Below are 27,838 nucleotides of genomic sequence, written 5' to 3' on the forward strand. Positions count from 1 at the left end.
CAGTTTCTTAACCCTACACCCTAACAATTACACCACTGGACATTTTTCCTAGTGAAAGGAAAACTTATGTCTTCATGAGAACCTTTACATGATTGCCCATAGCCACTGTATTCATACTAGCCTGAAACTATGAACAGATCAGACCTCATTCAACGGGTGAATGGTGAAAGAAACTGTTATAGGTCCACACCAATGAAATACTACTCAGCAGTAAAAACGAACTAACTATTGATAAACGCAACCGCCTGGATGGAGCTCGAGGAGCAGGAGCTGGTGGGTGCGTGCGGTGAGGTGCCCAAGGAGCAAACCTCCACTGCTTTCCAGCCTCTGCTTAGGTCAGCTCAGCTTCACTCTCCCTTGCATGGACGGGATCCAGGCCTGGCATCTCTCGTCCTCCCCGTCCCAGTGAATGGCTCAAGCATGACCGCATGACCCAGTTCAGGCCAAAGACAGTTTCTGAGCAAGTCACAGCTCGTCTTTCTCCTGGCATTGCTGACTGCTGTCTTGCTACCACGTAGCACATGACCTGGAGCAGCTGGAAAGGAACCATACTGGGTATATTGTTTGAACCTCTGAAAGAGTCCATGCCTGAAGGTAAAACTACCCCAGACTCATGTGATAAATTATAGCTTCTATTAAAAGAACAAACTATAAAGAGTCCTTGGAACAATTCAAATAACAGGAGACAAGATGCCTCTACTCTGAATGAGGGAGTTGCTAAACTCCCAGAGTCTAAAGGAAGGGGGAGTATATTTGAGAAAAATGATCCTGTGTTACCTAAGCCCCATCTTCCATCTCGACAAAAATGGAAGATCCCTAAATAAGTCAGAAGATTTTTGTTCAAGCAGCTGCCCATTTTTCTAACCCTCTTTTGTGTCAGTCTCATTAAGGAGTAACTTTTTAGTTCTAGCAGTAGAACCAGAATTAAAAAAAAAAAAAACATTCTTTTTCCTCTAAAGAGAAAGCTCACAAAATACAGGTAATACACAGCAATGTGTAATGCTCCCTCCCTTCCCTGGAAGCCAGTGGGGGAAGGAAGTAGTGGGGACAGGTCCCCAGCTAAGAGAGGTTATAGTTTCTCACATTCCAAACAGAGCTCACTGGAGAGGAGACATGAATATTGTTTCAGCAGCTTCAAGAAAACTGGTTCTTCTTCACCAGCTCGGCATTTCTATTCGCAGATACCAAAGAAGTGGCAAGGCTCTGAAGACCTGGCTGTTGTTCCTGTCTATCTGAGGGGTTGGCCATTGTGCCCTCACGTGACACGTCACCTGATCTGATCCAGGCTCTTAACAAGAAGAGTGAGATGTTGAGGAGATGGGGCCAGAATAAAGCGCAAGGAAGCCACAAATCAGCTGGGCTGAAAGGCACTCCCCTTTATCCATGTGAGACTTAGTACTGGCTCCTACATCCAAACTACTGTGTTATAACGAGCTATATTAGCCAACTTTATAATTAAGGCCCATAGACTTCAACTACTCCAGCAGAAAATTTCTGCCAAATTCTCATTACAAAGTGACACTTTTTGTGAGATATTTCAGGAACCTCGGCAGAAAGAAGAACGTGCCCCAAGATATTCTGACTAAATGCCTTTCGAATAACTGTAAAGGAAGTGCTTTTTAAAAATACACACTACATGAATTCCTTTATAACCACAGAAGTGCCATAGATTGAATGTTTGTGTCCCCCTCAAAATCCGTATGTTGAAACCTAACCCTCAGTGTGATGGTATGAGGAGGTGAGGCCTTTGGGAGGTGATCAGGTCATGAGGGTGGAGTCCCCATGAATGGGACCAGTGTCCTTCTAAAAGGGACTCACAGGGCTCCCTCACCCCTTCTCCCATGTGAGGACATAGTGAGAAGACAGCTGTTTATGAGCCGGGAAATGAACCCTTACTAAACATCAATCTGTTGGTGCCTTGATCTTCCAAAGCTCCAAAGCTTCCAAAGCTGTGAGGAGTCAGCGTGTGTTGCTGAAGCCCCTTGGTCGGTGGGGTTCTGTTACAGCAGCAGGAACAAACGGAGATGAGAGGGAGGATTGAAGATATGCCTCAGCATGTGCTTGTTTATCAGTTCACTAATTCCTCACTGAAAATCTTTGTCTTAGGTTGTAAAAAAGGTACCTTATTTTTTTACTTTAATTTCTCTAATAATATACTGGTTTCCGTATTGTTGCCACGGTCTTCTTTCGAGGTTGAATTCAGTTTTTATCTTTCTTTCAAACCTGTTCCAATAATCAAACTAATATTGCATCTCCATTCTCTAAGCTCCAATAGCACCTCACAGTTTAGTCCTTAATTAGCCATTTTCTTCCTTTGCTTTCAGTTTATTTCATGTGTGCCAGGACTGTCCTCACAATTAGATGTTTTATAACTGTGGTAAAAAACACATACTATAAGGGACCTGAGCCAAAGGCAGACACTTAACCAACTGAACCACCCAGTCAGCCTGTCTGTACCTGAGTTTATGCTAATGAGGTGGCTCTTGGAGGCCAAGGATGGCTTCAGGATGCAGTTGGTTGCCAGGGGAAACAACCGCATGAAGAGATGGTTGGAATTTAGAGCTTTTCACCTCTGGGGCAGGGAGAGGGGCTGGAGATTGAATTTGATCACCATTGGCCAATAATTTAACCAATCATACATATGTGATGAGATCCCTATAAAAGTCTCTAAGCAGCAGGTTCTGGAAGCTTCCTGATCCATGAACAGAGTGAGGTGCTGGGAGGGAGGTGTGCTTGGAGGTGTGGGTGCTCCATATTAGCTCCAAACACCTTTAGGCTGTTCTTGAATTGTATACTTTATAATAAACTAGTAAACATAAGGAAAGTTCTGTGAGTCATTCTAGCCAAGCACAGAAGCTTAGGAAGGGGGTCATGAGACCTCTGGTCTGTAGCTGCTCCAACAGAAGTACGGGTGGCCAGGACTTGCAGTTGGCGTCTGCAGTGAGGCTAGTTCTGTGGCAGTGAATCCTTAAACCTGTGGGGTCTGCTGCTAACTCTGAGTACTTAGCATCAGAACCGAGTTGAGTTGAGTTGTTGGACATCCAGTTGGCGGCAGAGAAAATCTGAGAGTTGATGCTAGAACCATAATGACAGGCAGGCACTTTCTCTGGCTCCAAAAGGAGGCATATGCGGGAAAGGAGCCTAGCCAGGAGAGCACACTCTGTGCATCTGGTGCATATTAGGAACTCGGCACCTGCCGAAAGAATGTTTACTTAAAATAAGTATTAAAATAAGTATTACTGACCTGCCTTGCAATGGGGACATCTGGGGTATTCTAGTAAAAGTTATGGGACCTTTACTAAAGATTCTGATTTGAGGGGTGCCTGGGTGGCTCAGTGGGTTAAAGCCTCTGCCTTTGGCTCAGGTCATGATCCCAGGGTCCTGGGATTGAGCCCCGAGTTGGGCTCTCTGCTCGTGGGGAGCCTGTTTCCCCCTCTGTCTCTGCCTGCCTCTCTGCCTACTTGCGATCTCTCTGTCAAATAAATAAATAAAATCTTTAAAAAAAATGATTCTGATTTGAAGTTTATTTATTTATTTTTAGTAATCCCACAATGATCACACAGAAGGGCGCCTTTTGTGAAACCCTATTAGGCTGGATACTTAGGATTTGTGTACTTTTCTGTATGTATTTCTATTTAAAAAAAAAATCAATGACAGTATTCGAATAAAAAGTTCAAAGGTTTACCTCTTAGAACTGTGAGGATTAAGAGATCGGGATGTAAGGCGCCTGTTTTTGGCAGGCAGGCTACATTTATTAGTTATTTTCCAGCTCTTATCAGCTCATTAGGTGAAAGCCCGAACATGCAAATGACCAAACTGGGTGAGAAAAGAAAGATCAGCAGTCCGCCACCTCCACCGAGAGAGCAGAAGAGTACAAGGAAAAACACGCAGAGATGTGGGGTTCATGTTTCGCTCCTCCACCTCCTGAGCAGGTCCCTTAACCTCTCTGAGGCTCAGCTTCCTAACTGCCCAACAGGTGAGTTACCAAGATTAAACGGCGTCATACGCAAAGGCCCTGTCCCTACATTACCTGTATGCACCGCAGAGCTCAGTGAGAGCTAAGAGTGATGCAGAGGACCAGGGAGCTGTGCTGTGCCCACGACCCCGACCCCACCTTCCTGCAGTCTGAATCTCAGACAGGCAGGAGAATCAGCAGGCAGCTTTAAATACAGGTTCTCCAGTGGCCATTAACCCTTAAGCATCTGTAGACGAAAATTCCAGTATTGCCCTAGAAAGTTAAACTTTCCAAGAAACGCTATTCCCAACTTACCTTCAAGGAAAACATTTGCAGTTCCAGCTGCCATGTGTTCACATTAAGCTTATTGCTGGTTATGGCCGAGCCAAGACAGTGGTGCCAAATACAGCCTTCCTGAGTGACCTTAAAAAAATTAAGCTAATGGCAATTTTATGTTTTATGGAAGCTTTTCCTGTCTACTAACTGCCAACAAGAGCCAATCCTGGCGTCTTGTGCCTACATCTCAGCCTGGACATTTCAGGAAACTCAGCAGGAAATGATATCAGTGCAGATTAAGATGCCTCTTAGCTGTACTGTGAAGTTTAGGAGATAAATCTGTACAATTATGTGCTTGTGGAAACATGATTTCAAAATTATATTAACATGCATGGTAATGATTGCTACCACCTACTCCGACCCTGCTATAACCCAGATATGACATCAGGCATAGCCTCAATAATATGTCCCAATATTTACTTACCCATCAGAAGGGAGGAGGGACATCACCTCCTGCAGTCCCTATTCTCTCTCCTCTCACCTTGGCCCTGCAAAGGCTAAAAGGCCACACGGTATAGTTTTCTAGATATACAGGATCCTTACCATACACTCATGGAATATAGACATCAGACATCAAGAATAAGTAGATGCATCTAAAGCCGAGAGCCAGACAAATGTGCTGCAGAGGAAGTGACACGGGAGCGAACACCTGCATTCTGCCTCTGCGGACCAACTCTTTGAAAGCGGGGGAGCCTGTGGACAAGCCACCTGAACAAATGTGGGCTTCCTACACAGAGACGGGGGACAAAGGTGCTCAGAAGGAGTGGCTTTGCGCTGCTGTGTACGAGGTAGGTTCAGAGTAGTTGTTCCTGAATGTTCTGGGGGAAACACTTGTTTGGCTAACCTCAGGGTCCTTGCTGACTTGCATGAATATTTCATATCCAGGCATAAGAGAACTTAATTTTTTTTTAGATTTATTTACTTATTTGACAGAGAGATCACAAGCAGGCAGAGAGGCAGGCAGAGAGAGAGGAGGAAGCAGACTCCTGCTGTGCAGAGAGCCCGATGTGGGGCTCCATCCCAGGACCCCGAGATCATGACCCGAGCTGAAGGCAGAAGCTTTAACCCACTGAGCCACCTTGGCGCCCTGAGAACTTAATATTTAAAAAAGAGGGCAAATTAGGAGCTCAGTGTTTGTTGTGTTTTGTTTTCTTGAAATGAGATGATAACATCAAGGTAAAGGGGTGCTAACATGATGGTGAACAAAAAGGAAGTAGTAGTGAAATTGTTAGGAAAACCAGGCTAACGGGAAACTGAGTGATAATCAAAAGGCTAATACCCACAATGGTGATAGTCTAATTGCAAATTGATAAGAAAGAGAAAAAAAAATCCAAAAAACAAAGAAAAGTCGACCATATAATAAATAGGCAATGCATAGCATAAGTAAGGCAAATGGCTAATAAATATAAACTGAAACCATCAGTCCTACTGGCAATTAGGAAATTGTAAGTTAGAACATGTTTCTATCAGGGCCCCTGGGTTGCTCAGTCGGTTGTGTGACTTCCTTCTCCTCAGGTCATGATCCTGGAGTCCTGAGATAGAGTCCCACATGGGGCTCCCCGCCCAGGAGGGAGTCTGCTTCTCCCTCTGACCCTCTCCCTTCTCATGCTCTCTTTCTCTCTCAAATAAATAAATAAAATATTTTAAAAAAAAAGAACATGTTTCTATCATTAGGCTGGTAAAATGTAAACATTGTCAACACTTTCCAGTATAAGGGAGTGTGGAGAGGCAGGGACTGTGTGGTATAGCCTTTGGGAAAGTGACTTGGCAGCACCTGTCAAAATCCAAAATCCAACCTCAGTCTTACTTTTTTACAATACGGACACTGGGATATATTTCTATGTATGCATATATTTCTCTGTATGCTTCTCTATATTCATGCCACAGTCTGGAAAAAAGACTGGAAGGATACATAGCAATGGTCAGCATCTGGGGAGCTGCCTTTTGTCACAGCCCTGTTTCTAGGTATCAGGCATATGTGCACACAAACACGAATGCAAGGATATGTAGCATTTTTTTTTTATGACAGAAAAGAAAATGTTTGCTACTAATTTCATCATTAGGAAGGATAAATCCAGAATGCATTATAAGTGAGTTCATGGAATAAAAACATGCAGCTGGGCTGTGCCTGGCTGGCTCAGTCAGTAGAGCATGTGACTCTTGATCTCAGGTTCATGAATTCAAACCCCATGTTGGGGGGTAGCGATTATTTAAAAATAATAATAAAAAGTTAAAAAACCTTGGGGCGCCTGGGTAGCTCAGTCGGTTAAGTGTCTGCCTTTGGCTTGGGTCATGATCCCAGAGTCTTGGGATTGAGCCCCACATCGGGCTTCCAACTCTTTGGGAAGCCTGCTTCTCCCTCTCCCTCTCCCCCTGCTTGTATTCCCTCTCTCGCTGTGTCTCTCTGTGTCAAATAAATAACATCTTAAAAAAAGTTAAAAAAACCAACCAAACAAAAAACCTTGCATCTGGGAAAAATCGCCTGGTGGAGCTCTACGGCCAATAAAGAAAACTCTCTAGGGGAGACTGGGCGACCCAGTTAGTTGAGAGCCAGGCTCTTGATTTCCACTGGGTTCTTGATTTCTGCTGGGGTGGTGATCTCAGGGTCGTGGGACCGGGTCCCACGTAGGGTTCCACATTCAGCAGGGAGTCTACTTCTCTCCCTCTCCCTCTGTCCCTACCCCCACTCATGTGAATGAATAAATAAATCTCTCTAAGGAATTGTGAAATGAAAAAGCCAACGACCTAAAATCACTGTGATTGGTCTCTGAACATGCTTATCTGTCTGCATGTCACTCTGTGGAAAAGAAGATGGGTAGGATACACACACCTCTGAACAGTAGTTTCTTATGTGGAGCAGAGGGAGATGTAGGTCAGGAGGACCTACATTTTCTTTCCTTCCAGAAATTCACCTGAAAGTTGGGGTGGAAAAACATGGATTCTTCACGTTAGTGGGAAGCCCACTCTTAGGGACCTATTGGCCAATGCTGACTTGAAAGCATTTGCCCTTTCATAAGATAAGATTATATATTACTAGTATGGGGGTGCCTGGCTGGCTCAGTGGGTTAACGGTCTGCCTTTGGCTCAGGTCATGATCTCCGGGTCCTGGGATTGAGTCTGCTTCCGGGTCCCTCCTCAGTGGGGAGTGTGCTTCTCCCTCTGCCTGCCACTCCCCCTGCTTGTGCTCTCTCACTCTGATAAATAAATAAATAAATAAATAAATAAATAAATAAATAAATGAAAGAAACTGTAATCCAAGAGTTAGAAATTATTCAATCCAAACTTTTTATTTTACAGACAAGGATATTGAGGCCCTAAAATTAGAGTGACCTAGCCATCCTGCCGAAGAATTGCCAGCCCCATCCAGGGCACCACCCAGACCTCAGAGCCCAGGTGGGTGCTTACGGCCATGTTTTAGAAGCTGTCTTTCCTAAAAAGCAGCAACTTCTATCCAGTGCTAGTTATCCTGACCACATGAACTTTCCAGATGAGAGACTTGTTACACTGAAGGGTATTGGCTCATTCTGAGATGCAGTCCTCCAGAGGAAGCCCTATCGAGAAAGGCATGGGTGGAGGGACAAGCAAGGAAATCCTTGATTTTTTTGCCAATGTCTAGAGTCATTCATTCCTTTCAATGTTCTCTATAAAGCTTTAGGTCCCAGGGCTTTAGTGAAAAGGGTTTTCGAGGTCCTTCCTCTACCCACATCCTGGACATGATGGTAGGGAAACATGATTAGGCTCTCACTTTGGTCTTTGGAAGATGCTCCTTGGACAAGGTGAGGGAGAATAAGGGAAGGGTGTCAAGCACTGAAAAAAAAAAAAAATATATATATATATGAAAGGTTTATTTATTTATTTGACAGAGACACAGCAAGGAGGGGCAGGGGGAGTGGAAGAGGGAGAAGCAGGCTTCCCGCCGAGCAGGGAGCCTGATGCAGGGAGCCTGATGTGGGGCTTGATCCCACATCATGACCTGAGACACTTAATGACTGAGCCACCCGGGCACCACATATGGCTTAGGCCCAAACTAATCAGTTATTCCCCAAGGCAAAACTCTAACTAGCTCTTACTGGCAAGAAGCTGATCTCCTTTCTTCCAACATAATCACTTTCAAAAGCTGAAAATGAGAATAACAAACTTATTCAAGCCTCAAAAGAAGTTTCTGGAGGCACCTGGGTGGCTCAGTTGGTTAAGTATCTGCCTTCAGCTCAGGTCATGATCCTGAAGTCTAGGGATAGAGTTCTGCATCGGGCTCTCTGCTCGGCAGGGAGTCTGCTTTTCCCTCTGGCCCTCCCCTTCTCGTGTTCTTTCTCTCTCTCTCTCATTCTTTCTCTCAAATAAATAAATAAAATCTTTAAAAAAAATTTCTGGGGGCTCCTGGGTGGCTCAGTGTGTTAAAGCCTCTGCCTTTAGCTCAGGTCATGATCCCAGGGTCCTAGGATACAGCCCCTCATGGGGCACCCTGCTCAGTGGGGAGCCTGCTTCTCCTTCTGCCTGCCACTCCCCCTGCTTGTGCTCTCTCTCTCTCTCTCACTCTGTGAAATAAATAAAGTCTTTAAAAAAATTCTCTCCATCTTCCCCCCACCACCACCTCCAGCGCATTCTTTCTCTGTCTCGCCCTCTCTAAAAAAAATAATAAACAAAATAAAGTATACAATTCATGGGGTATCTGTCTGGCTCAGTCCATACAGCCTGTTACTCTTGATCTTTGGGTTGTAAGTTTGAACCCTAGGTTGGATGTAGAGATTGCTTAAAAATAAAATCTTTTTTAAAAGTATACAATTCAGTGGTTCAGAGTTGTACTACCAACACAGTTGATTTTAGAACATTTTCATCACTCCAAAAAGAAACCCCATACTGGTTAGCAGCTCCTTCTCATTCCTCCTGCCCCCAGGCCCTGGTGACCACTAAGCTACTTTCTATCTCTACGGATTTCCTCTTTTGGGGAATTCATACAAATGCAGTGATATAACATGAGGCCTTTGTGACTGGCTTCTTTCACTGGGGATCATGTTTTCGATGTCCCTCCCTGTTGTAACATGTATCAGTTCTCCATCCATTTTTATTGCAGAATAACAATCCACAATGTGGATAGACTGCATTGTATTTATCCTCTCTCTGGTTGACGGACATTCAAAGTGTTTCCACTTCTTGGCTACTGTGAATAATGCTGCTATAGCATTTGGGTACAAGTATATTTTGTGGACAAGTATTTCATTTCTCTTGGTTGTCAACTGAGCAGTGGATTGGCTGGATCATGTGGTAACTCTAGCTCTAACATTAGGAGGAACCACCAGACTGTTCTCCAGATTGGCCACACCATCTTACATTCCCACCAGCCATGGAAGAGGGTTCCAGTTACTCCACATCTCTAACAATACTTGTTATTGTTCCTCTTTTTAAACTGTAGCCATCCTACTGGGTGTGATGTACCATCTCATTGTGACTTTGATTTGCATTTTCCTAATATATTTTATTTTTATTTATTTATTTATTTATTTTAAGATTATTTATTTATTTGACAGACAGAAATCACAAGTAGGCAGAGAGGCAGGCAGGGAGAGAGGAGGAAGCAGGCTCCCTGCTGAGCAGAGAGCCCGATGCGGGACTCGATCCCATGACCCTGAGATCATGACCTGAGCTGAAGGCAGAGGCTTAACCCACTGAGCCACCCAGGCGCCCCATTTTATTTTTCTTTTTAAAAAAATATTTTATTTATTATTTATTCAACAGACAGAGATCACAAGTAGGCAGAGAGGCAGGGAGAGGGGGGGGGGAAGCAGGCTCCCTGCTGAGCAGAGAGCCAGATGTGGGGCTCGATCCCAGGACCCTGGGATCATGACCTGAGCTGAAGGTAGAGGCTTAACCCACTGAGCCACCCAGGCGCCCCTCCTAATATCTTTTAATGTATATGTCCTTGATGTGTGTGTGTGTGTATAATAGATATATAGCAATATCAAAATCAAATTCTTTGTCCATGTTTTAATAGGGTCATCCTTTTTATTATTGGGTTATAAATATTCTTTATATACTCTGGATACAAGTTAGATATATGATTTGCAAATATTCCCTCCCAGTCTGTGGGTTTTATGTGTCCTTTTTGTAGCTGGAAGTTGCTTGACACCATACTTTTCTTCACAAAATGGAGTTGGCAGTTAGCTTCAGTTTAGTACTTGAGAAATTATTTCTATCTCTCACCGTAAAGTGCTGGTAGAGCTACAGGTAGTGTTCAATTACTGATGAAAAAAAATCCAAAGGGGGCACCTGTGTGACCCACTTGGTTGAGTATCTGCCTTTGGCTCAGGTCATGATCTCAAGGTCCTGGGATGGAGACCTGTGTCATCTCATTGGGCTTCCTGCTCGGTGGGGTATCTGTTTCCCCTTCTCCTTTGGCCCCAACCCCCTTGCTTGTGCTCTCTCTTTCTAATAAATAAATAAAATATCTTTTAAAAATATCCAAAGTTCTCAGTTTTGAGAAAGAAGCGGGATGAGAAGAGAATTCTTTTGAGAAAGAATGTCCTGTCATAGTTGATAGGATACATTATTTCTTTTGTTCTAATTCTTAAGGGAAAGAAAGGTCTCCGAAAGGCCAAACAAGGGGCTCCTGGGTGGCTCAGTCAGTTAAGCAGCTGCCTTTGGCTCAGGTCATGATCCCAGGGTCCTGGGATCAAGCCCCGCATTGGACTCCTTACTCAGTAGGGAGTCTGCTTCTCCCTCTCCCTCTGCCTGCTGCTACCCCTGCTTGTGTTCTTTCTCTGTCAAATAAATAAATAAAATCTTAAAAAAAAAAGTCCAAGCTAACAAGGATAATTCTGGTAGGAACAGCCCCACTTGGGGAATGGGAGTAAACTCCTTTATGCCGAACCCATAAATACAGCTTTTCTATCATAAGTCTCATCCATAAGCACAGAACAAGTAAATGAGAATGGGCAGGTTTCCCAGTCGCGTGATTGTCCTAATTGCTATATGCATAGCAGTCCACAATCAGGAAGTGTTTTCAGTTTCAAATGACAAAAATCCACTTTGGTTGCTTTAGGGAAACAAATAATTTATGGAAAAACACGGACATCTTTGGAGACCTGCTGAAACAGGTTGGCTACCAGACACACAGGAAAACCACAGTCAAAATTGGAACTTACCACAGGTCCTGTGAAGACAGCAAGGGTGTCACTGACCAGTATAAGATCCTGAAGCTAATCCCCAGACGCAGTGCTCCTGGCTTTAGCACCCCAGGAAGGGAGGTCTATTTCAAAATGACTAGAGACAGAAGACTCTCTATCATTCAGGACCCTTTGCATCTTAGAAATGTACTTCAAGTCCAAGGAAGGCAGATTTGACTGGCCAGAGCCACATCCTGTGCTGAGGTTGATCCTTTAAGAGCTTGCCCACACCCAGTCCTCCTTTGCTGCCAGGGACATTGGACTTTACATGTTTTGTCCCTTTGCAGTTAAGACAGGGCAATGGGCTGTAAGTCAGAGGAGCTAGTCAAAGTGACAAGTCTTGCCTCTGGACTGAAGCCTTTTATTGCCCAGTGATCACCGTCCAGCAGTCTTTCCCCTAGTGTGTTGACATGAGGGCCAGGTATTTCCAGGGCTGCAGCTCCAAGATGGTAAAGCTCTGTCAGTCTAGGTCTCAAGGTGAGTGTGTAGTGCAGAACCCTGGGACAACCAGTATTAGATATGTGACCTGAGCAAGAAATAAACTTGTACTGTTGAGCCACTGAGGATTTGGAGTTGTTCGTTCCCATAGAACAGTGTAAACTAGAGCTGTACTGACTACGTTAAAAAACAAAACAAAACATGTATATAGAGAACAAACTCAAAAGGCAGAAGGAAGGGAAGAGGAAAGTAGTTTACTATTTTTCTCCTCATCTCTGAAAGAAAGGACTCAATTTTCTTTCTTTGTTTATAACATTTGCATTCTATTCAAACTGTGTTTTCCCTATTGTTTTATCTTGGTTCTATATTTAAGTTGATTGAATTTTCACTTCCAATTCTTTTACCTTCACTTCTCTGGTGTCATATTCTTTAGTTTCAATCTTTCTTGTTTAGCTAGATTTCTCTCTTGTGTACCTTTTTCAGCAGTCTGCCTGTTGCTTTTGTATTTGAATATACATTTTGACTGTGTATAAAAATTTTAGGTTAATCTTTCCCTTAGAGGTTAGACATTGCTGTGTGGTCACTGAATTTGGCACGGTGAAGTCAGGTGAGTCTTATTGAGGTCTTTTTTTTTTTAAGATTTTGTTTATTTATTTGAGAGAGAGAGAGAGAGAGAGAGCGCACGCAGGGGGAGAAGCAGAGGCAGGGGGAGAAGCAGAGGCAGAGGGAGAAGCAGGCTCCCCACTGAGCAGGGAGCCTGATAACGGGACTCGGACCCAGGATCCTGGGATCATGACCAGAGCTGAAGGCAAGACACTTAACTGACTAAGCCAGCCAGGCACCCCTATTTTTGAGGTCTTGAAGAAACTTTTTTTTTAAGTAGCTTTACTGAGATATAATTTACATGCCATAAAATTCACCTGCTAAAAGTATACAACTTAATTTCTGTATATTTAGAGTTTTGCAACCATTACCATTCTCTAATTTTGGAACATTTTTATCACCCCAAAGAGAAACCTCTTATCCATTCCCTAATGTCTCCTCCCTCCAGCCCTTGGCAAACACTGATGTATGAATTTGGCTATTCTAGGTATTTTGTGTATATATGGTATCATGAATGTTTGGTCTTTTGTGTCTGGCTTCTTTCACTCAGCATGTTTTTCCAGGCTCATTTATGTTGTAGCATGTATCAGTAATTCATCCCAGTTTATGGTCGAGTAATATTCCACTGTAGCACATTTTGTTTACACAGTCAACAGTCGATGGATATTTGAGTTGTTTTCACTCTTATTTTTATTTTTTTTTTTAAAGATTTTATTTATTTGACAGACAGAGATCACAAGTAGGCAGAGAGGCAGACAGAGGGTTGGGGAGGAAGCAGGCTCCCTTCCAAGCAGAGAGCCCTATGCAGGGCTCAGAGCCAGGACCCCAGGATCATGACCTGAGCTGAAGGCAGAGGCTTTAACTGAGCCACCTAGGTGCCCCTATTTTTTATTTTTTTAAGATCTATTTATTTGAAAGAGAGTGCACTTAGGTGAGGGGAGGGGCAGAGAGAGAATCTTCAAGCAGACTCCTTGCTGAGTACAAATCTTGTTTCAGGGCTCCATCATGCAACCTATGAGATTATGACTTGAGACAAAACCAAAAGCTGGATGCTTTACTCACTGAGGCATCCAGGTGCCCCCCGATTGCTCCCACATCTATTATGAAAGTTCATGATCAAGTTTTTGGGTAGACATATGTTTCAATTCTTTTAGGTATATGCCTAGGATCAGAATTGCTAGATCACATGGTAACACTGTGTTTAACATTCTGATGAACTGCCTGTTTTCCAGAGTGGCTGCACCATTTCACATTCCAGCTTGCAGTGTATGAGGGTTCCAGTTTCTCCACATTGTGAACAACACCTGTTATTATCTTATTTATCACAGTGATGCTAATTGGTATCTTATGTTTATTTGCATCATTAATGATATTAAACATCGTTTCATGCACTTACTGGCCATTTTCACATCTTTTTAAAAAGATTTTATTTATTTATTTGAGAGAGAGAGAGAGAATGAGAGAGCATGAGGAGGAGAAGCAGAGGGAGAAGCAGACTCCCTGCTGAGCAGGACCCCCCCCCAATGCGAGACTCAATCCTGGGACTCCAGGATCATGATCTGAGCCACAGGCAGTCACTCAACCAACTGAGTCACCCAGGTGCCCTTCACATCTTATTTGAACAAATGTTTATTTAAATCCTTTGCCCATTTAAAAAATGGGTTGTCTTATTATTGAGTTGCAAGTGTTGTTTAAGTATTCTAGATACAAGTCCTAAGCAGATATAAGATTTATAAATGTATTCTCCCATTCTGTGGATTGCCCTTTCATTTTTTGTTTTTGGTGATGTCACTTGAAGTACAAAAGTTTTAAATTTTGATAAAGTCCAACCTATTTTTTTCTATGGTCACTTATGCATGGTTTTATAGCTAAGTAATTATTGCCTAGATAAATATACTGTTTTCTTCTCAGAGTTCTATGATTTTGGTTCTTACATATAGGTTTTTTTGGCCCTTTAGATCCAATTTTTGCATATAGAATGAGGTAAGGGTCCAAAAACCATCCTTTTGTATGTGGATATCCAATTGCCTTAGTATCATATGTTGAAAAGACTATTCTTTCCCCATGGAATTGTCTTTGCACGAAGGCTTGCTATTTATGCTTAGATGTCTGAAAAAATGTTTATCCTTACAGTTCAGAAATGTAACCAAGTAGGGTCTTTTTTTTTAAGATTTTATTTATTTGAGAGAGAGAGAGAGAGAGAGAGTGAGAGACAGAGAGAGAATGAGAAGGGGGAGGGTCATGGGGAGAAGCAGATTCCCTGGTGAGCAGAGTCCCTGATGCAGGACTTGATCCCAGGACTCTGAGATCATGACCTGAGCTGAAGGTAGACACTTAACCAACTGAGCCACCCAGGTGCCCCTAGAGTCTTTTTTTTTTCAGATTTTATTTTATTTTATTTTAAAGATTTTATTTATTTATTTGACAGACAGAGAGAGAGATTACAAGTAGGGAGGGAGGCAGGCAGAGAGAGAGGAGGAAGCAGGCTCCCCGCTGAGCAGAGAGCCTAACGAGGGCTTGAGGTCCTTGATTCCAGGACCCTGAGACCACGACCTGAACCAAAGGCAGAGGCTTAACTCACTGAGTCACTCAGGCACCCAAGATTTTATTTTCAAGTAGTTCCTATACTCCACATCGGTCTGGAACCTACAACCCCGAGATCAAGAGTTGCATGCTGTACCAATTGAGCCAGCCAGGCACCCCAAGTAGGGTCTTTATGGTAATTGTTCTATATCACTTTTTCTTTGTGTCTGTCTCTTTGACATGCAATTTAAATATGTTTATTTCAGGGAAAACTATGCTACATATGTATACCGTGGAGATACTGCAGGCTTGGTTTTAGACTACTGCAATGAAGTAAATATTGCAATAAAGAGAGTCAATGATTTTTTTGGTTTCCCAGTGCATATAAAAGTTATGTTTACACTATACTGTAGACTATTAAGTGTGAAATAGCATTATGTCTAAAAACCTATGTATATAATTTAAAAACAGTTGATTGCTAAAAAATGCAAACCATCATTTGAGCTTTCAGTGAGTCATAATCTTTTTGCTGGTGGAGGGTTTTTTTTATGGCTGCTGACCAGGGTCACTGAAAGAGTGGGTGGCTGTGGCAATTTGTTAAAGTAAGACAACAATGAATCTATGCCGTCAGTGGACTCTTCCTTTCATGAATGACTTGTCTGCCAATATGCAATGTTGTTTAATAATATTTCACCCACAAAAATAATATTTTACCTATAGTAGAACTTCTTTCAAAATTGGAGTCAATCCTCTCAAACATGGCCACTGCTTTATTGACTAATTTTATTTAATATTCTAAATCTTTTGTTGTCATATCAACAATCTTCACAGCATTTTCACCTGGAATAGACTCCATCTCAAGAAACAAATTTTGAGGGGTGCCTGGGTGGCTCAGTGGGTTAAAGCCTCTGCCTTCGGCCCAGGTCATGATCCCAGGGTCCTGGGTCCGAGCCCTGCATTGGGCTCTCTGCTCAGCAGGGAGCCTGCCTCTCTCTCTCTCTCTGCCTGCCTCTCTGCCTACTTGTGATCTCTCTCTGTCTGTCAAATAAATAAATAAAATCTTAAAAAAACCCAATTTTGGGGGGCACCTGGGTAGCTTAGTCGTTAAGCATCTGCCTTCAGCTCAGGTCATCATCTCAGGGTCCTGGGATTGAGCCCTGCATTGGGATCCCCGCTCAGTGGGAAGCCTACTTCTCTCTCTCCCACTCCCCCTGCTGTGTTCCCTCTTTCTCTGTGTCTCTGTCAAATAAAGAAATAAAATCTTAAAAAAAAAAAAAAGAAACCACTTTCTTTGCTCATCCATAGGAAGCGACTCCTCATCTGTTCAAATTTTATCATGAGATCGCAGCAATTCAGTCCCATCTTCAGGCTCCATTTCTTTTTCTTCCTTCCTTCCTTTCTTTCCTTCTTCTTCTCCTTCTCCTCCTCCTCCTCCTCCTCCTCCTCCTCCTCCTCCTCCTCCTTCTTCTTCTTCTTCTTCTTCTTCTTCTTCTTCTTCTTCTTCTTCTTCTTTTTTTAAAGATTTTATTTATTTATTTGACAGAGAGAGATCACAAGTAGGCAGAGAGGCAGGCAGAGAGAGAGGAGGAAGCAGGTTCCCCACCAAGCAGAGAGCCCAATATGGGACTCGATCCCAGGACCCTGAGATCATGACCGGAGCGAAGGGCAGAGGCTTAACCCACTGAGCCACCCAGGCGCCCCTCTTTCTTTCTGCTTTAAGATTTTATTTATTTATTGAGAGACAGAGAGACATCATGAGCAGGGGGAGTGGGGAGGGGCAAAGGGACAAACAGGCTCTCTGCTGAGCATAGACCCCTACTTGGGGCTCAATCCTGGGACCCCAATATCATGACCCAAGCTGAAGTCAGACACCTAAGTGACTGAGCCACCAAAGAGCACCTTCAGGCTCCACTTCTGATCCTAATTCTCTTGGTATTTCTACCACAACTTCAGTCCTTCCTCCACTGAGGTCTGGAAACCCTCAAAGTCATCCATGAGGGCTGAAATCACTTTCTTCCAAAGTCTGGTTAATGATGATATTTTAACCTCTTCCCATGAATCACAAGTGTTTTTAATGGCATCTGGAATGGTGAATCCTTTCCAGAAGGTTTTCAGTGACCTTTTCCCATGTCCATCAGAGGAATAACCATGGCAGTTAGATCCATGAACTGAAATAATAAGACTTTAAAATTAAAATTACTCTGATCTATGGGCTGCAAAATGAACATTGTGTTAGCAGCAATGAAAACAACATTAATCTCATTGCACATACCCATCAGAGCTCTTGGGTGACCACATGCATTTTCAATGAGCTGTAATACTTTTTTAATTTTTTAATTTTTATTTTTTTAAAAGATTTTATTTATTTATTTGACACACAGAGAGAGAGATCACAAATAGGCAGAGAGGCAGGCAGAGAGAGAGAGAGAAGGGAAAGCAGGGTCCCTGCGGAGCAGAGAGCCCAATGCGGGGCTCCATCCCAGGACTCTGAGATCATGACCTGAGCCGAAGCAAGAGGCCCAACCCACTGAACCACCCAGGCGCCCCAGCAGTAATACCTTTTTAAAAAAAGATATTATTTATTTACTTGACAGAGAGAGAGAGAGATTGAGATCACAAGTAGGCAGAGAGGTAGGCAGAGAGAGAGGGGAAAGCAGGCTCCCTGCTGAGCTTGATCCCAGGACCCTGAGATCAGGACCTGGGCCAAAGGCAGAGGTTTAACCCACTTAGCCACCCAGGTGCTCCAATACTTTTTTAAAAAGATTTTATTTATTTATGAGAGAGAGAGAGAGAAAACCAGTGAGGGGGAGGAGCAAGGGGAGAGGAAGAAGCAGACTCCCCACATTGAGCAGAGAGCCTGATGCAGGGCTTGATCCCAGGATGCTGAGATCATGACCTGAACTGAAGGTACCACCTCGGTGCCTCTGAGAAGTAATACTTTGAATGAGATCTTTATTTCTGAGCAGTAGGTCTCAACAGCGGGCTTAAAATACTCAGTAAACCATGTTATAAATAGATGTACTCTCATCCAGGCTTTATTTTTCCTTTTACAGAGCACAGGCAGAGTATATTTAAACATAATTCTTAAGGGCTCTAGGATTTTCAGAATGGTCTATGAGCACTGGGGTCAACTTAAAGTCACCAGTTCCACTGGCTCCTATCAAGAGAGTCAGCCTGTTCCTTGAAGCTTTGAAGCCAGGCATTGATTTCTTCTCTCTAGCTATGAAAGTCCCAGATGGCATCCTTTTCCAATGGAAGGTTGTTTGTCTGCACTGAAAATCTGTTGTTTAGTGTAGCCACCTTCATTAATGATCTTAGGTGGATCTTTTGGAGAACTTGCTGCAGCTTCTACATCAGCACATGCCGCTTCACCTTGCCGTTTGATATTATAGATACAGCTTCTTTTCTTAAACCTTATGAACCAACCTCTGCTAGCTTCAGACTTTTTTTCCTACAGCTTCTTTACCTCCCTCAGACTTCATAGAACTGAAGAGAATTAGGGTTTTTTTCTGGACTAGGATGTAGTTAATGAGATGTTGTAGCTAGTTTATTCTGTCCAGACCACTCAAACTTTCTCCTTATCAGCAATAAGGCTGTTTCATTTTCTTATCATTCATGTGTTCTCTGGAGTAGCTCTTTTAATTTCCTTCAAGAACTTTTTCTTTGCACACATCTTGGCTGACTGTTTTGTATAGGAGCCTTAGCTTTAGGCCTGTATTGGCTCCTGACATACCTTCCTCACTAAGTTTAATCATTTCTAGTTTCCTATTTAAAGTGAGAGATGTGCGACTCTTCCTTTCACTTGAACACTTAGAGACCATTGTAGGCTTATTATCCTGATTTCAATATTGTTGTGTCTTAGGGAATAGGGAGGTCTGAGCAGAGGGAGAGAGATAGGGGAGTGGCTGGTCAGTGGAGCAGTCAGAACACACACCTGTATCCATTAAATTCACCATCTTATATGGATATGGTTTGTGACACTCAAAAGCAATGGCTGTAGTAACATCAAAGATCACTGATCACAGATCACTGTAACAAATACAATAATAATGAAAAAGTTTGAGATACTGCAAGAATTAGTAAAATGTGACACAGAGACACAAAGTGAGAAGATGCTTTTGGAAAATGGTGCTAAGAGACTTGCCCAATGCAGGGTTGCAACAAATCTTCAATCTGTAAAAAATGCAGTATCTGTGATGCACAATAAAGGTTAAGTGCAATAAAATGAGGTTTGCCCATATACAAGAAAAGTGCAGGGGAGGAAAACTTCTCCTTCTTCCCTTCCAGTTTCTTTGGCTGGCTTAACAATTAAATTGACATAGCACAGATTAACAAGAGAAAAACAAATTTAATGATACATGTACAGGAGCCTTAAAAGAATATGAAATCCGGGGCGCCTGGGTGGCTCAGTGGGCTAAAGCCTCTGCCTTCGGCTCAGGTCATGATCCCAGGGTTCTGGGATCGAGCCCCGCGTCAGGCTCTCTGCTCCGTGGGGAGTCTGCTTCCTTCTCTCTCTCTGCCTGCCTCTCTGCCTACTTGTGATCTCTGTCAGATAAATAAATAAAATCTTTAAAAAAAAAGAATATGAAATCCACAGGCAGTCAGGCAATTGAGACTTACATGCTGTCCTGAGCATAGGAGAAGGGGTAGGGTCTGGGTCTTCGAAGGTGGGAAAGAAGAAAATTTATGGGAAGACAGGTAGAGCAGAAGTTTGGTAAACATGTTTGCCATGCTTTGTGGAGACAGTGGGACAGAGAGGAATTTGATCTCCAGTCCACCCCGCTTCCCCAGTTTACCCATGCCTATGCCATATTCTTTGTAGTTATCTCTGGTGTTAGTTTAGATAGACCAGATCTTCTATCTTACATTCTTTCAGGCAGTTAAAGGGGAGGTAAAAAGCTTTTTCCTGGGTCTTCTGGATCTTGATTGACCTCAGCTTAAGATAATCCACATGCCAAAGTGGTAGAGTAGCATATTCTGCCCTTCAAGGAGGAGTTTTAAAAAAGAATTAACATCTTTTGTACTAAAACTCAGTAATTCCCTCTATTTCGTTTTAGTTTTTTGATCTTTAAATTTAAGCAAAACTAATTTAATGCTGTTCATATAAAAATAGCTTGCATGGTGAAATCCATCCTAAAAAATGATCATCTGCCTTTCATCTCAATTATTTCTTCTTACTGTAATGTCTAGGACTATAATCACCAAACATTAACCCTGATTTTTTTCCTAAATGGTAGAGTTTTGGTACGTTTACCAATTTCTTCTTTGTATCTAGAAATGGATTAATTTTTAAAAAGAATGGGAATTTATAATTTTTAAAATATTTATTTATTTGAGAGAGAGAGTGAGTGAGTGAGGGGAAAGGAAGAGGGAGAGAATCTTCAAGCAGACTCCCCATTCAAGAGAATGGAGCCTGATGTGGGCCCTGATCTCACAACTCATGAGATCATGACCCAAAGCTGGATGCTTAACTGACTGAGCCACCCAACATCCCAAGAATGTATAATTTTTTTTTTAGATTTTTATTTATTTATTTGAGAGAGAGAGAGCAAGTGAGTGAGCAAGAGAGAACAGGAACAGGGTGAGGGGCAGAGGGAGAAGCAAGCTCTCTGCTGAGCAGGGTGCACATTGTGGGGCTTAATCTCAGGACTCCAGGATCATGACCTGAGCTGAAGGCAGACACTTAACTGACTGAGCCACTGGGTGCCCTGTATAATTTTAGATAAAAGTCAAGTAATGACTTTGGGTATCTAGGTGGCTCAAGTGGCTAAGTGTCCAACTCTTGATCTCAGCCCAATTCTTGATCTCAGGGTCGTGAGTGCAAGCCCCACATTGGGTTCCATGCTGGGCGTGGTATGTGTGTGTGTGTATGTATATGCATATATACATATACATATACATATACATACACATACATACATAAAATTCTAATCTTTATCTCTTTCTCACACACACAAATGAAAGCTTGGTAAATACATACAGTGAAATATTATTCAGCCTTAAAAAGGAAGGAAATCCTGTCATATGCTACAATATGGATAAACCTTAAGGATATTAAACTAAGTGAAATAAGACAGTTGCAGAAGAAAAAATACTGCATGAGTCTACTTATATGAGATTTATTTTATTTTATTTTTTTTATAATTTTTTTTAAGATTTTATTTATTTATTTGACAGAGAGAGGTCACAAGCAGGCAGAGAGGCAGGCAGAGAGAGAGGAGGAAGCAGGCTCCCTGCTGAGCAGAGAGCCCGATGCGGGGCTCGATCCCAGGACTCTGAGATCATGACCTGAGCCGAAGGCAGCGGCTTAACCCACTGAGCCACCCAGGCGCCCCTATATGAGATATTTAAATTGGTCAAACTCATAGAAGCATAGAGCAGAAGAGTGGTTGCCAAGAGAAAGTAGGGAGAGGAAATAGGGAGTTGCTAATCAAGAGGTATAAAATTTTAGTAATGCTTTTTCAAGATGAAAAAGTTCTAGAAATCTGCTGTGTAACATTGTGCCTATAGTTAACACTATTGTGTTCTACAACTGAAAATCTATAAAAAGTGTAGATCTTTGGTGAAGACTTACCAAAATAAAATTAAAAAGAATAAAATGTCATGACAAAAATTTACCATCTTAAGTTTTTCAAACACCTTTCAAAGCAATTTCATTCCTTAATATCACTGCAAATGTGCACTTTGTGCATCTTTCCCCCAGTTTTATTGAGTTATGATTGAAATATGAAATCATATTAGTTTCATGAATACAGTATAATCGTTTGTCAATATTGCAAAATCATGAGCACAATAATCTAGTTAAACCCATCATTTCACATAGTTTCAACTTTTTTCTCTTGTGATGAGTACTTAAAGATCTCTCTTGGCAACTTAACAAATACAGTGTTCTTAACTGCAGTCACCTTGCTGCACATTACATCCCCAGGACTTATTTATCTTATAACTGGGAGTTTGTACCTTTTGGCCACCTTCACCCATTTCCTGCCCCCCCATCAAAATTTTACTCAATTCTAGAGATCTTTCTCCTCTGATAAAAGCAGCAAATATTCATCACTGTCTGAATGCTGGCCCCATGGTGCTATCTTAAAAGTCTTCACACAGAATGTCCCATTCAACCATCTCATCAACACCTCAGAAATAGGAGCTATTATTATCCCAGTTTGACAGATGTGGCAATTGAGTCTTCGGGATATTCATGAGCTCACACCAGAGTACTTGAATAAATGTAGTAAAAAAAAAACCTGAGGTGGTGCCTTTAGTGTCCTCCACTTCCTCTCCAAGCCCCTTATAGTATTCTCAGGAATCTCATGGTTATGTCAGTTATATAGCAGGACATACAAGGCCCCAAGACTTAGTCTCTGGCACACATTTGTCATTATCTCTCTCCTTTGTTCTTCCCCTTATATCCTGCTTTGTCATTTTTTGTCTTTCCCTTCTTCTGCAAAGATATTTTATTTTTTTAAGATTTATTTATTTGTCAGAGAGAGAGAGTACAAGCAGTGGGAGTGACCGGCAGAGGGAAAGGGAGAAGAAGTTCCCTCCCCTTAGCAAGGAACACCATGTGGGACTTGATCCCAGAACCCTGGGATCATGACATGAGCTGAAGGTAGAAGCTTAACTAAGCCACCCAGGTATCCCTGAGAAGATATTTTAAAAATTTAATTTAATTATTATTTTTATTAACATATAATGCATTATTTGTTTCAGGGATACAGGTCTGTGAATCATTAGTCTTACACAATTCACAGTGCTCACTATAGCACATACCCTCCCCAATGTCCATCACCTAGCCACCCTATCCCTCCCCTCCACCCCTCAGCAACCCTCAGTTTGTTTTGTGGTATTAAGAGTCTCTTATGATTTGTCTCCCTCCTGATCCCGTCTTGTTTCATTTTTTCTTTCCCTTACGCCCACCCCTGCCCTGCCTCTCAAATTCCTTGTATCAGTGAGATTATATGATAATTGTCTTTCTCTGATTGACTTATTTTGTTTAGCATAATACCTTATAGTTCCATCCATGTCGTTGCAAATGGCAAGATTTTGGGGGTTTTTGATGGCTGCATAATATTCCATTGTGTATATATATATATATATATATATATATATATATATATACAGCATCTGCCCATGTTGATGGACATCTTTCCATAGTTTGGCTATTGTGGACATTGCTTCTATAAACATTCAGATGCATGTGCCCCATCAGATCACTACATTTGTATCTTTGGGGTAAATACCCAGTAGTGTAATTGCTGGGTCATAGGGTAGCTCTATTTTCAACTTTTTGAGGAAACTCCATGCTGTTTTCCAGAATGGCTGCACCAGCTTGCATTCCCACCAGCAGTGTAGGAGGGTTCCCCTTTCTCTGAATCCTTGCCGACACCCGTTGTTTCCTGACTTTTTAATTTTAGCCATTCTGACTGGTGTGAAGTGGTATCTCATCGTGGGTTTTTTTTTTTTTAATGGTTTGTATTTTTGTTTTAATTTTATTTTTTATAAACATATATATTTTTCCCCCCGGGGTACAGGTCTGTGAATCTCCAGGTTTACACACTTCACAGCACTCACCATAGCACATACCCTACCCAATGTCCATAACCCCACCCCCCCACCCCCCTCCCCCCATCAACCCTCACTTTGTTTTGTGAGATTAAGAGTCACTTATGGTTTGCCTCCCTCCCAATCCCAACTTGTTTCATTTACTCTTCTCCTACCCCATTAACCCCCCATGTTGCATCTCCTCTCCCTCATATCAGGGAGATCATATGATAGTTGTCTTTCTCTGATTGACTTATTTCGCTAAGCATGATACCCTCTAGTTCCATCCACGTTGTCACAAATGGCAAGATTTCATTTCTTTTGATGGCTGCATAGTATTCCATTGTATATATATACCACATCTTCTTTATCCATTCGTCTGTTGATGGACATCTAGGTCCTTTCCATAGTTTGGCTATTGTAGACATTGCTGCTATAAACATTCGGGTGCACGTGCCCCTTCGGATCACTACGTTTGTATCTTTAGGGTAAATACCCAGCAGTGCAATTGCTGGTCATAGGGTAGTTCTATTTTCAACATTTTGAGGAACCTCCATGCTGTTTTCCAGAGTGGTTGCACCAGCTTGCATTCCCACCAACTGTGTAGGAGGGTTCCCCTTTCTCCGCATCCTCGCCAGCATCTGTCATTTCCAGACTTGTTAATTTTAGCCATTCTGACTGGTGTGAGGTGGTATCTCATTGTGGTTTTGATTTGTATTTCCCTGATGCCGAGTGATATGGAGCACTTTTTCATGTGTCTGTTGGCCATCTGGATGTCTTCTTTGCAGAAATGTCTGTTCATGTCTTCTGCCCATTTCTTGATTGGATTATTTGTTCTTTGGGTGTTGAGTTTGCTAAGTTCTTTACAGATTCTGGACACTAGCCCTTTATCTGATATGTCGTTTGCAAATATCTTCCCCCATTCTGTCAGTTGTCTTTTGGTTTTGTTAACTGTTTCCTTTGCTGTGCAAAAGCTTTTGATCTTGATAAAATCCCAATAGTTCATTTTTGCCCTTGCTTCCCTTTCCTTTGGCGATGTTCCTAGGAAGATGTTGCTGCGGCTGAGGTCAAAGAGGTTGCTGCCTGTGTTCTCCTCAAGGATTTTGATGGATTCCTTTCTCACATTGAGGTCCTTCATCCATTTTTAGTCTATTTTCGTGTGTGGTGTAAGGAAATGATCCAATTTCATTTTGATCCAATTTCATGTGGCTATCCAATTTTCCCAACACCATTTATTGAAGAGGCTGTCTTTTTTCCATTGGACATTCTTTCCTGCTTTGTCGATCTCATCGTGGTTTTGATTTGTATTTCCCTGATGCTGAGTGATGTTGGGCACTTTTTCATGAGTCTGTTGGCCATTTGGATGTCTTCTTTGAAGAAATGTCTGTTCATGTCTTCTGCCCATTTCTTGATTAGATTATTTGTTCTTTGGGTGTTGAGTTTGATAAGTTCTTTATAGATTTTGGATACTAGCCCTTTATATGATATGTCATTTGCAAATATCTTCTCCCATTCTGTCAGTAGTCTTTTGGTTTTGTTGACTGTTTCCTTTGCTGTGCAAAAGATTTTGATCTTGATGAAGTCCCAATAGTTCCTTTTTGCCCTTGCCTCCCTTGCCTTTGGGGATGTTTCTAGGAAGAAGTTGCTGTGGCTGAGGTCAAAGAGGTTGCTGCCTGTGTTCTCCTCAAGGATTTTGATGGATTCCTGTCTCACATTGAGGTCTTTTATCCACTTTGAGTCTACTTTTGTGTGTGGTATAAGGAAATGGTCCAGTTTCATTCTGGGTGGCTGTCCAATTTTCCCAACACTATTGGGCTGTCCAATATTCCCAGCAGGGAAAGCAGGCTCCCTGCTGAGCAGAGAGCCCGATGCGGGGCTCGATTCCAGGACCCTGGGATCATGACCTGAGCTGAAAGAAGGGGCTTTAACCCACTGAGCCACCCAGGCACCCTGAGACTCTTTTTTCCATTGGACATTCTTTCCTGCTTTGTGAAAGATTAGTTGACCAATATATTTTAAATCTCAGTAACCTGGAAGACTCCTAGTTATCTTTTAAAATTTATGGGATTTTGGGGCGCCTGGGTGGCTCAGTGGGTTAAGCCGCTGCCTTCGGCTCAGGTCGTGATCTCAGATCCTGGGATCGAGCCCCGCATCGGGCTTTCTGCTCAGCAGGGAGCCTGCTTCTCTCTCTCTCTCTCTGCCTGCCTCTCTGCCTACCTGTGATCTCTGTCTGTCAAATGGATAAATGAAATCTTTAAAAAAAAATAAAATAAAATAAAATTTATGGGATTTCTCTCCTCTGTATTCTATCTTCAGTGTACCAACATTTCCCCCTAAAGATTTATTTATTTATTTGAGAGAGAGTGAGAAAGCAGACTCACAGGTGGGGGAGGGGCAGAGGGAGAGAGAAAATCTCAAGCCGACTTCCTGCTGAGCATGGAGCCCCATGAGGGGCTCAATCTCACAGCCCTGAGATCACAACCTGAGTCTAAATCAAGAATAGGACGCTTAACTAACTGAGCCACCCAGGCACCCCGATGCACCAAGTTTTTATTCTGCCCACATTTGTTTGGCTCAGGGTTTGTCTCTCCCACCAGACCATACATTCCTGGAAAGCAAAGGCCATTGATTCATCTTTCTGGCCCCATACTGTCACATAGGGCTTAATAAATGTTTGCTCAATTCCATGATCAATTTCAAGATCCAGTTCATTTGCTAACCCCCTCTGTCACTCCTCTCCTGTGATCATTTCCTTCTCTAAACCCAGAAAGCACTTTTATTTTATACTTCTGGTTTACTGCTTAACACATCTGCTGTCTATTGCCCCCTTTCCATTTTATATACACAGTATAAAACAGCCAGGAAAGTACAAATCGTGCTTTACTTGTTTATCCTCAGACTTAGCCCTAGGCCTTGTTCACATCAGAAATTCAAGGCATGATGATGATGATGTCAGAAGAGAAAGCAGCATGTTTTCCAAGATGCATTATTAGGACACCTGGGTGGCTCAGTCATTTAAGCCTCTGCCTTCAGTTCAGAGATCTTCAGCTCATGATCCCAGGGTTCTGGGATCGAGTCCTGTATCAGCCTCCTTGCTCAGTGGAGAGCCTGCTGTGTCTGCCAGCGACTCCCCCAGCTTGTTTGCTCTCTCACTCTCTTTTTCTTTCTGTCTTTCTGCCATATAAATAAAATCTTTAAAAAAAATGCAATTACGTTATACACTTAAAAATAATTGCTCCTGGGCACCTTGGTGGCTCCGTTGGTTGAGCGTCCAACTCTTGATTTCAGCTCAGGTCATGATCTTGGGGTTGGGAGATTGAGCCCCATATTGGGCTCCATACCCAGCAAGGAGTCTGCTTGAGATTCTCTCTCTCCCTCTCCTCCTCATTGTGCCCTGCCATTCCCTCTCTCTCTCTCTTTCTTTTTTTTTAGAGATTTTATTTATTTGACAGACAGAGATCACAAGTGGGCAGAGAGGCAGGCAGAGAGAGAAGAGGAAGCAGGCTCCCTGCTGAGCAGAGAGCCCGATGCGGGGCTCGATCCCAGGACCCTGGGATCATGACCTGAGCTGAAGGCAAAGGCTTTAACCCACTGAGCCACCCAGGCGCCCCCCCCTCTTTTTTTAAAGATTTTTATTTATTTACTTGACAGAGAGAGACACAGCAAGAGAGGGAACACATGCAGGGGGAGTGGGAGAGGGAGAAGCAGGCTTCCCACTGAGCGGGGAGCCCGATGTGGGACTCGATCCCAGGACCCTGAGATCATCACCTGAGCTAAAGGCAGATACTTAACGACTGAGCCACTCAGGTGCCCCATTCCCTCTCTTTCTCACTCTCTAAAATACGTAAATAAATATATTTTTAAAAACCTGCTCTTAAATCCACCTGTGGTAGGCAGAAGTCCAAGATGATCCTCAAGATTCCTGCCCCTTGGTGTACATGCTCTTTATAATCTACACTCTGAGTGTGGGTGGCAATGCGGATATGATCGGATTTCACTTCCATGACTTGGTTTCATCATTTGGCAAAGATGAAGGGAATTTGAAGATCTAATTAGGTCTATAATTAAAGTTGGCTTTGAGTTAATTAAATGAGAGATCAGCCTGGATGGTCCTGACCTAAGCAGGTAAAGTCTTTAGAAGAGGACTTCCCAGAAACAAGAAAAGTGAAGGCAGAGAAGCACTCCTGTGGGCCTCGAAAAGGCAAACCATTAGTTCAACAGGAAATGAATTCTGCCAAAAACATGTGAGCCTAGAAAAGGACTCAGATGAACTTCCAACCCT

General features: G+C 42.6%; 1 pseudogene; it reads left to right on the forward strand.

Moving 5' to 3' along the window:
- Positions 1–4,878: 4,878 nt before the first annotated feature.
- Positions 4,879–27,838, forward strand: part of LOC116858413 — a 35,077-nt pseudogene continuing 12,117 nt past the window's right edge.

The sequence above is a fragment of the Lontra canadensis genome, unplaced genomic scaffold (assembly GCF_010015895.1).
Source record: "Lontra canadensis isolate GAN:19392208 unplaced genomic scaffold, GSC_riverotter_1.0 scaffold136, whole genome shotgun sequence".
In the NCBI taxonomy this organism is placed as follows: Eukaryota; Metazoa; Chordata; class Mammalia; order Carnivora; family Mustelidae; genus Lontra; species Lontra canadensis.